We start from the raw sequence: 11,218 nt of genomic DNA, 5'->3' as shown, positions 1-11,218 counted from the left end.
TTGACCTTCTTATATACATTTCAGAAGATAAGTGAACACGCTGAAGACTTATTTACCGACACTATATGGCACTTCCTCACAGTGAAACTCAAATTATGTAGAACAAGACTAATCAGAACTAAATAGCTCATCAAAAGGTCTTCCATTCTAAGATGCTGTTTTAATTCTGGAAGCGTTTAGATATCTCCTTGGACCCAAAAGTACTTTATACATTCTTTTATTCAAAGCATTCCAAGTTTCTAGTAAAGCAGCCTGCAAGTGTTATCCATAATTTTCAAGTTATAAATGTCATTTAAATGCTTACCATTCTTCATTCATTTATTAAACATATGTTTTCAATAACAGTTACACTACTACTGTCAGATTTTGTGCTAAAGATTGCAAAGGTAGCAACAACACTCCTACTCTCAAAGAGCTGACATGCCTCGCATTTGAGATCTGATTTGCAAGCAACAAAATGTGTCTGTGTGGGGCATATGCAGGAAGTAAATGTTTGCAAAAAATTTGGGTGACTCAAAGCATTTCTGAAAGCCTATTCACTTGGGAGAACTAGGCTCAGAGAACAGAAAAAAGGGAGGCTGTCACGTCAGATCCACAGTCAAAACATCACAGTTCAGGAAGCAGTCCAGTGATACCACCACTGCTGGTACACTTTTGCAGCTGTTCCTCTAGAAACTACTACACCTCTTCAAATATAACAAACAAATAACAGCTACCGTAAATCTCTTTGTCCCTGCTTTTTTGTGTTTTTTGGTTACTGACTCCAGAAGCAATATTCTAGGCAGGTACCTAGGTCACCTGTAAATCCGAGCTGTCCAGAGACATAGCTTTGCTAATGGGAGACAGGCTCAAGATTTATAAGATGGGTAATTCCCCAAACATCAGTAAATCGTTCATATAATATAGAGAAATAAAAACAGTATCCACTCTGTACCTTCAAGATGCTGAAACAAAAATCTAGGCAATACAGAAGAAAGTATTGTATTGAAATGCTTTTTGATCTATAAAAATTAAAGTCATAAAGATACCTCAGTCCAGATTTAAGACATATAGTGCATGTATAATTTTAATGATACAAAGTCGTGGTTTTATGGTTTTCTCCATGCAATAAATAAATGCATGTTGCTCAAATCCTAGTAATTAAAAATTTTTTAATATCAAAAATTATCTATAGAATATTTTATAATATAATATCGATAGTACATACAGTATATATTGTTATATATTTTATGTTATATTACATATTATCTATAAATATTTCATATCTCATATTAAAAAAAATCTGAAGCAGATTTAGAATGGATGACATTAGAACCTTTCATAATCTGTTCCCAACCTGTCCTTCTGGTATCACATTCTGTCATTCTCTTCCATAAAATTTATGCTCTTAACCTATTTTCTAAATGTGGCATACATTTTAAAAATTCTGTGCCTTTCCTTGTGTTTTTTTCTTGACCTAGAAGATTCTTCCCCCTACTTGACCTCCTAAGAGAATATACCAGATATGTTAAGACACAGCAAGAATGCCACTTTCCCTGTGAGCCCACTGCTAACGTTTCCAGAAAAGAAAATAGGTACTGTTGGGTTTAAAAAAATTTTTTACACTAGCAATACATTTTACAGTGGTTTCACAGGTAAGTTTCCTTGCAAGAGTGTGAGACCTTCGGGAACCTGGTATAGTATATTACACTTCTTTGTTTGTGTGTGTGTTTAAGAGTGCCTAGAAAAATGTGAATACTTACTAAATATTTTGTTAAATTAAACATTATTATTAAGAAACGTCAAGTGATTTAAAAACATTCCCTCATCTACTCGGTCTTTAAACCTTACTAAGATTCTAAGGCAGTATATTTTTCCTATTATTGTGTAAAAGTTTCCCAACAACATAGGGGATAGAGAATTTTTACAACCACAGAATAACATTGTGATTCTTAAGATGCACTGTATTCAATGATTAAATTATACCAGTTTGAAGTGGAAAAGTTGATAAATATTAAATTGACAAGAATGCAAAACTACTCATGTATTGATTCTATGCATATTCATACAGATATTCCACACATTCAATATGTTAAATTTCTCTTCCTATTTTCATTCAATAGCTACAGATATAAGTTAGAGTCATACAGGAAGTGAAGGGAATTTATGTTATGCTAGAAAAGTAAATTTCATATGGATCATTTTCTCAAACTATACCAGTGTTTGTTTGGGACCAAAGGTGAATTTTGGTTTTTTCTTCCCCTGACACCTACCTCCAAGTAATTCTTTTGTTTCTCTGTTACCTTTTAATGTGCTGGCACACGTCATTAAATGATCAGGCCATTCTGAATATTTGCCAGGAGGCGATGGCATTTGTTGACTTCTAGCGTTCTATTAAGGAGACGGTCAGAGCCAGATGCTTTGATAAACACGTTGCATGGATTAACTGTTTTAATCCTGGAAACAACATTAAAAAACATCACTATGATATCATTTCAACCCATGAGGAGATTGATAGTTTGAGTGGTTATAATGTAGATGTAACAAAGCCTCAAACTTGGTTTCTACAGGGTTTGTATGTCTCCAAAGACTTGCTCTTTTCATTGCATTATCACTCATGGAAAAAAAAAAAAAAGTTATTCAAAAAACAGCCCTTGCAAGCTATCTATGTATAAGGCCTCTCTATTCGTTGAAATCTAGAGTGTGATCACGATGGGTGTGTTTCTGCTCAAATAAATTACTGAATGCCTAACACATCCACCTAGCCTGAGTCTCTCTACTGAGAGCTTGTATTGCTACACCAATCTGGTTAATAATCACACCCATTTTTTAGTACTATAGAAGGTCCAAGCGTAAGAGGAATCTCTAAGGTTGTCACTCCAGGTAGGAAGTAAGAATGCAGAGTTAGCAAACAAAATCTATTATTTGTTAACAAACAAAATCTATTTCCTGAAGTTGTTGGAAGAGAATAATTGATGGATCAAAGCAACTGAAGGCTGACTAGCAACTGAGTAGCCGGTTTCAGATTACCTCCAAAGGTAAACAATTATACAACTGGAAAAATTTATGAAGACACAGTTACTATACAGCAGATCCTGCAGGACTGCAAGTCTTAAGAGAAATGGAATAAGCTCCACGTTTACTGCAGCTTTTTGCCTGGGAGCATTTTCTAAACTCTGATGCAGAGAAATAAAATACAAGAGCAATCTCAGTAGATGGAGAAAACAGAGAATGGAGTGAGGAACTGCTAAAGCAGCTAGAATTTACAAGACATGGGAATGAAGAGGATTTCAAGATTTACTATAAAGCTACTGTGCTATAGTGTAAAACAACAATTAGGAGAGTGTGGTTATTGACATAAAGATAGAAAAATAGCTCAAAGGAATAGACCAGAGAATCCAGAGAGGGACTCACAAATATATGGCCAACTTTAATTTTAGACAATATCATAAACATGGCTAATTAATTTTAATTTTAGACAATAGCACCAAAAGAAATCAATGAGGAAAGAAAATTATTTTCAACAAATGGTGTTGTAACACTGGATATTTTATGGAAAAAAAATGAAGCTTAATTTCTAACTGGAACCAACAAAAAATTGTTAGAGATAAATCTTGACCTATACACAAGAGCTACAATTTTGAAGCATTAAGAAGAAAACATGGGAGAATATTTTTTTTAAACCGTGGTAAGCGAAGATTTGTTATGACACAGAAGACATTGTTATGAATTAAACTGTGTCCCCTTTCCTAAAATTCATATGTTGAAGTCCTAATCCCCAATGCCTCAGATTTTGACCTTATTTGAAAATAAAGTTTTTGCACATGTAATTAGTTAAATTAAGGTGAGGTCATTAGAGTGGGCACTAATCCAAAATTATTGATGTCCTTATATGAGGAGGAAATTTGGAAACTGACATGTTCAGAAGGACCATGTGAGGACACAGAAAAAAGAGAGCCATGTATAAGGCAAGGAGAAAGGCCTCAGAAGAAATGAACCCTTTTGGTACCTTTATCTCAAATTTCTAGCCTCCAGAACTGTGAGAAAATAAATTTCTCTTACTTGTATCACCCAACTTGTGACACTTTGTTATGGCAGCGCGAACAAACTAATACAGATACTAACCATAACAGGAAAAAATACCCTAAATTTATAAATTGGACCTCACATCAAAATTGAAAAAATATTTTCTCAGCAAATGGCACCATGGAGAAAGTGAAAATGAAAGCAATAGAGTGTAAGAAAATATCTGTGACATACATATCATACATTTATCTCACAAAGAACTCATGTGCAAAATATATATAGAACTCTTACAAATCATAAAAATCAAATAAACCAATTTAAAAATGCACAAAAACCTTTAACATCTACTTTATGTAAAAAAAAAAAAAGGTTGTCGGAATTCCAAATACATAACTAAATATGTGCTCAACATCATTAATCATCATGAAATTGAAAGTTGAACCACAATGTGATACCATCCCACGTTCACTAGAATTGCTAAAATTAAAAATACACACTCACACTGACTATATCCATTGCTGGGAAGGATATGGTAGAGGCATGGATCTCAAAAATTGCTAGTACATATTCAAAATAATGGAACTTCTTTTGAATAGTATTTTTCAGTTGCTAATGAAATTAATCATATGCTAAGCCTGTGACCCAACAATTTCAATCCTAGATTCACCAAGCCTATATCCTCAAAAAGAAACATATAAAATGAAATCAGCTTTATTCATAAGAACCTAACCTAGGAATTACCCATATATCCATCCATGGGAGAATGGCTGGACAAGTTGTGGTGTCTCAGTGGAATACTATTCAACAATAAGAAAAACGAATTACTCATTTATGCAAAAACATGGATGAATCTCAAAAGCACTATAAATTATGAAAGAAGCCAGACACAAAGGAATACGTATTATGTGTCTCCACATATGTAAAGTTCAAAAATAGGCAAATATTTTGTAATGGGAACAGAAATTTGAATAGTTGTCGTCAATGCAGCGGTGGAGCTTTTCACTAGAAGGGGCACTGAGGAGTATGGAAATACATCAGCCCTAACATGTAAACATCTAGTATTAAAATTTAAAACATAAAATTAAATCATTTTGGTTAATACATTAAAAATTAAATAAAATTAGCAATGAACTGGGGTTGAGTATGTGAAGTTTAAAATTTCAAATGTGACAACTTCTCTATTTACTCCTGGGGGCATTTTATGGCAGAATGATTTTGATTTATCGTATAGCTAAAAAATGACCTTTATATCCTCTTACTGAGCTGAAAACCCTTGTAACCTAGGCTGACCCAAAATATTATAATATTTGTAGAGCATGGTAAAACAGACTGTAGAAAAGTGATATATTTAGATAGTCTCTTTCTGTATACATTGGTTTATATATTTATATCTATGTCTGTATCCATATCTTTATCTATATATAACTTTCCATGATTTAGATAATCATGAGAATAAAATTGCAGAGTAAAGATAAAAGTTCCTTACAAATTTCTTTGGCATTGTTCAAATTAACATATTTTCTATTCTTAACACATTTTGGCTTTGAGTACAGCAATCTACCTATAGTAGTTCAGTGACTATTTCTTGATTAATTGGTTTTTCAGTATTGAGTGTATGTGGACAGACTTAAATATGTGGCCTATTCATCACTTTAATAGTTTTTACCATCAAGTATGCATTTTAAAAATGATTTATCCATATGTACAGAATTCCTGTTTGTGGGTTTCTGGCGACAACAGGATGATTTTTCCAGACATGTTCAATGACTCCAGAGTCTGCTGGATGCGTTCATGGATGTTTAGCCATTTTTCTCACATACACTTGATGAAAATCTATAGAGAGTTAGATGAACTGGAAAATACTAAATATAGACTAACTTTTTGGATAAGTTTTGGTAGCAAAGCAAAGCTCAGGGATCACTCAGGGTTTCAGTTGGCAGGTGTTTGCTAAGGGTCATTTACATCTGATAAGATACAAACACCTGTTTCCACTTAAATCACTTAAAAGAAGGGTATAAGAAGGTGAATTCTGCCATCTTAAACTTCTTAATGACTTCCAGGTGGTAAAAAAGAAACAGCCTAGAGTTTTATCAAAAATTGTCTGTGCTCTACTGAATTTTTCCACTTTTAGAATTCCCAGTTCTCAAAAATTGGAATTAACTTTTCCAACATCTCTGTGGGGAAGGAAACTTTAAACCTTTGATGATTTCAAGGTCACCTCAGCGTTACTTTAAATGCTTATGCATTTTATGAGTAAAATACAACTATGGCTTTATTTTCAATGAAACTACTTATATGTGGCCTTCAGACTTTATTCTGATCAATAGAAAAGCTATTGGGCTTTATGCAGTAAACAAGAAATCCCATATGAAGCTATTCACTACTTCTATCATTTCTTCTGTCCGCTTTACTATCTAATAATTATAAAAACCAACTAGAAAAAGAACCCAAGGTCACAAAGTCCAAATTATTCATCTTATTGCTATATGAGAAAAATATTTAGTAGAAGAAAAATTTATACTCTAGGTATCTTGGCTCAGTCCCATCCTTATTATAGATCAGTGCTTCTGATATGCTATTCTGTGCTTCATTTCAAATATAAACACCCATTTCTGCACAAAATATTAAGAGTTCACTTAAACATATACACTTATATGTAATTTATATGTTCAGCTTATATATATACGTGCATTTCACTCAGGATCTGATGTTAATTTTTGTAAGAAAGACATCTTGCCTTGCCTAATTTTCACAAAATGAGAGTGAGGGAAATGAATGAACAAGGTTCCTCAAAAAGTTTAAAGCAATTTTTTCATAACTACTTAGTTCTTTAGTTTAAGCTTGTAGTATCTGTTCTAGAAGGAATCCTGGGTTTGGCAGCTAAGTATGTGTGTTTGGCGAGGGGTGCTGTGAACTGGGGGGGGGGTATGTCAAGGGTAGGAACCATATTGGTCACTTTGAAGAAGCTGAGTTCATGTGTAGGAGACATTCAGAAAGAGCCCCTGTCTGATTTCCAAACATTATTGTTAGTGGTGCCTCTGAGGACCCTGGGCATTTCTCATAGCCACTAATTCTCAAGTGAGCTTTCTCACTGTGGCTTTCCTGAACTTCTGACAATAGATTCAATGACAGATCCTTCCAGAGAGGAAAACGGAGGCATACTTGTCTTTCCAGTGGTGCAACTTCACTTCCTCCCCCAACCTATCACATGGGTTGTTCTAGGGTATGCTTTGATATCCATACTCTTAAAACAAGACTTTATTATTTCTGATAAAGGTTACAAATGGAATAACATGGGACAAGCTATTATTCCTTTCTCTGCCTGTTGTAGGATACATATTTGGCACACTATGCCATAGGTTCACTTATCCTCTGATGTAGCAAGTACTTTAATGGCATGCACATTTCTACAGACAGATCATGTGAGATTGATCAGCAATGGGTCCCCAAACACTATCTTAGAAGTCATAAAAGAGCCAGTCAGATCAGACTCAGAGTAGATCAGATGGCTTAGAGATGGAATTTACCCAATTTAGGAAATGGGTTTTGTCTTTGATACTCTACTTTATGAAACCAGAATTATGGGACGTTAAAATATTGGCTAGAACTCAGACAACAGTTTGGAGATGATCTTTGGCCAAGTACATTGTCATTCTTTATTGGAATACTCCATGGCCACCTTTGAAAATCTTGTTACTTATTCAGAGGCTAAAATTTTGAGTTTTGAACTCAGACATGGATTTAAGTCCACTTTTGCCTTTTTTCTCTTTTGTGAGTTCATTGAACTCCCTGTCCATTTCCACATTGGTAAAGAGGAATAAAGAAAAGGAATCTACATATTTGAATGGATGTATAGGTTAAATGAGATAAGGTTAAGTTTTAATTGTCATCTGCGTTATTCAGATTTGAATGATTTGATACAGAACTTCTTTTTTTTTTTAATTAATTAATTTATTTACTTTTGGCTGCATTGAGTCTTCGTTGGGTTGCGCGGGCTTCTCATTGCAGTGGCTTCTCTTGTTGCAGAGCACGGGCTCTAGGCTCGAGGGCTTTAGTAGTTGTGGCTCTCGGGCTCTAGAGCACAGGCTCATTTGTAGCACACTGGCTTAGTTGCTCCCCGGCATGTGGGATCTTCCCGGACCAGGGCTCGAAACCGTGTCCCCCGCATTGGCAGGGGGATTCTTAACCACTGCGCCACCCGGGAAGCCCTGATACAGAACTTCTAACACCCAGTTTGGTCATGCTGAGATGCTGATGTTTTTGAAATGCCTCAAGATCCCCAAATCCATATTCATACCCATACACATATACACGGACATTCACCAGGCACATGTTGTCCTAAACGTGAGCATTCAAGGGTTAGCTTTTGTTCTTCTTTTATCACCCCAAATACAGATACATCTATGATACTATAAGATTAAATGAATAAAAATGCAGCATTTATTCATTCAACAAATATCTGAGTGCCTACTGAACTTTAGGATACTACGGCCGACAGAGTGCCTATTTTAATGAGTAAAGTTATACAATAAATACACAAATAAAAATAATGTCATGTATTGTGAATGTTTAAGGGTAAAACAGAGTAATGTGATAGAGACTGTTTGAGAAAGTACTAATAATCGTTGCACCAGAGCACTGAAGATAGAAAACCCACTGGCCAAGTCAGGTGTAGGGACACTGACATTTAAATTGATTCATGAAAGATGAGAAAGAGCCAGCTGTCTGAAAGAGGATTCTAGCCCAAAGAAATAACAATTAGAAGGCACAGGCCCACATGAAAGAGGCCAGAATGGCAATAGAGATCAGGTAGGGTCACATGGGCTTCGGTAAAGCAATAAGTGTTACTATAGTAACAATGGGAAGTACTAGCAATGTATGTCTTAACATTATTTTACCTCTTGGACATTTTTGAAAGCATCAGCTTTTCCTTTCCTTTTCACAACACTTTGGGGAAAATTCTTTTTCACTACAGTATAATCCATGAGCAAATCTCTTGGGATCTACTCTTATAATATTCTGAAAATATAACCAAACCTCTACCTTTACCAGCTTGGTCCAAACCATCATCATCTCATGCTTAAATCATACCCTGTCTTAGGTTACATCCCCAGTACACTGACTCTGAGATAGAGCTTCCCATGCAGGAAGTTTATTAAAGACAGTCCTTGGAGTCAAGACCTGTGAAGGAGTAAAAAAGTGAGATCAGGTGGAATTGAACTGCTATTCAATCACAGAAAAGATTTCAGCTGATACTCCAGGGATCCCTGGAGCTGTGATATTTTCATAGTTGTCCCAACTTCAGGCAAGAGTCCCAGGCTTTTACACTTTCCATAGTTAGCAGTGACTGTTATTAGAGGAGCCTCAGAGGGGGCTGCGTGACCTTAGGCAAGGTGATACTGAGGCTGATAGCAATCCCTGGAGAGAGGTTCAGCTGGGAGCTCTTGGTCACAAACACTCCACACTTGGAGGAATGAGTGCCTTGTTCCGAAACCAGGATCCTGGTGGTATACCGCGACGTTCTCGTCATCCACTCACTTCAAACAATACATTCTGGGAAAAGTTCTTTCAGGATTCAGTTGGTCTCTTTTCCTGGGAAAATTAACAGGAGGAATGTTCGTGGGTGAACTTATGGTCACGTGAAGTCCCAGGATCAGGCGCTCTCCTTCTTCCTGGACCTAGTGGTAAGTGAGGAACTATTTCTCAGTCCATATCTAATCCCACACTGAGAATAACGTGTCATAGCTTAAAATGCTGTGAGTTTACATTGTGATTCTACATTTGGGCTTCCGTAAACTCTACACTGCATCTTTTCCCACCACTACTATGGCAACTTGAACCATAGCCTGAATACCTTCAGAGCCCTGTCTTTCTCGGTACCAGACTCAAAGCTGACGGCTTTTTGTGTCACTCACTAAATTGGTTAAAACGATTGTCTCAAATGTGCAATATGCTTCTTCCAAGACCTGCAGAAACTGACAAAAAATTGAGTAATCTGAAGAGTTGTTGTAACTGTGAATTAGACCAACTGCGTAAAAATTTAGAATTGAAATTGATTAAAATAGTAAGGACTGTGATTTTGATAGGATGTAGAGTTATGTGGAACTAAGGAATGTGATACTGATGGGACATCAATTTGTGAAAATGAATCTTAAGTTATTCTCCGAAATCTAGGATAATTTGTGTTGACTATGAATATATTCAAGATGATATATTTTAATCATATTTTAAATAATTTACAATACAGTCTGCTATTCATATCAGTGGATGTGGAAACATGTGGACACAAGGGCTGACTGTGTTCATTGTATTAGCCATTTTATTATATAAGGGACTAGAGCATCTGCGGATTTTGGTGTCTGTGGGGACCAATACCCTGTGTGGATACTGAGGGACGACTGTATGTATTTTCAAGTACTATTGCAGGTTCCTCAAAAAAAGGGTAGTTATATAACCATGGTGGGGCAAGGCCAGCCTAATCCTATGGGAGCCTCTAATAGCAATGACGATGAAATGAAATATAAAATGTGTGATTATGTAACTATGGTCTTGTAAGTATTTCCTTAATGGGAATAACATAGATACTTGAGGGCTGACATACCCCTCCAGCCTACTAGACAACTGCTACCATATCTTCCCCCTTGCTATCCAAGTCCATACTCTAGAAATGTGGATTTCCTGCTTTCTTTTGCACTATGTTTCCAAACTATTCCTTTACATAGTCCAATCTTCTTTCCATCCGAAACATTTCATTAAAATAGTTCTTTCTAAAAATACTGAAGTGCATTTTCAGTCCTCATCTTACCTGGCCACTCAGAGGCATTCAACATTAGTCACCACTTCCTATTTCTTCAAGCAATGCTCCCTTATTTTTTTGTGATATCAGACACTCATTTTACTTCTTTACTTACCTCATCACTTATTATACTCTTTTTAAAAAAAATTTTATTTATATTGGACTATAGTTGATTTACAATGCTGTGTTAATTTCAAGTGTACAGCAAAGTGATTCAGTTATACATATACATATATCTATTTTTCAAATTCTTTTCCCATGTAGGTTATTACAGAATATTGAGCAGAGTTCCCTGTGCTATACAGTAGGTCCTTGTTGGTAGTCTGTTTTAAATATAGTAGTGTCTATACTCTCTTGATACCTCTTCTTTCTTTCTTTAGAATTTAAGTACAGTTCTTAGGCCCTCTTCATTTTATT

The sequence above is a fragment of the Eubalaena glacialis genome, chromosome 8, assembly GCF_028564815.1.
Source record: "Eubalaena glacialis isolate mEubGla1 chromosome 8, mEubGla1.1.hap2.+ XY, whole genome shotgun sequence".
NCBI classification, from domain to species: Eukaryota; Metazoa; Chordata; class Mammalia; order Artiodactyla; family Balaenidae; genus Eubalaena; species Eubalaena glacialis.
This window is presented reverse-complemented; position numbering follows the sequence as displayed.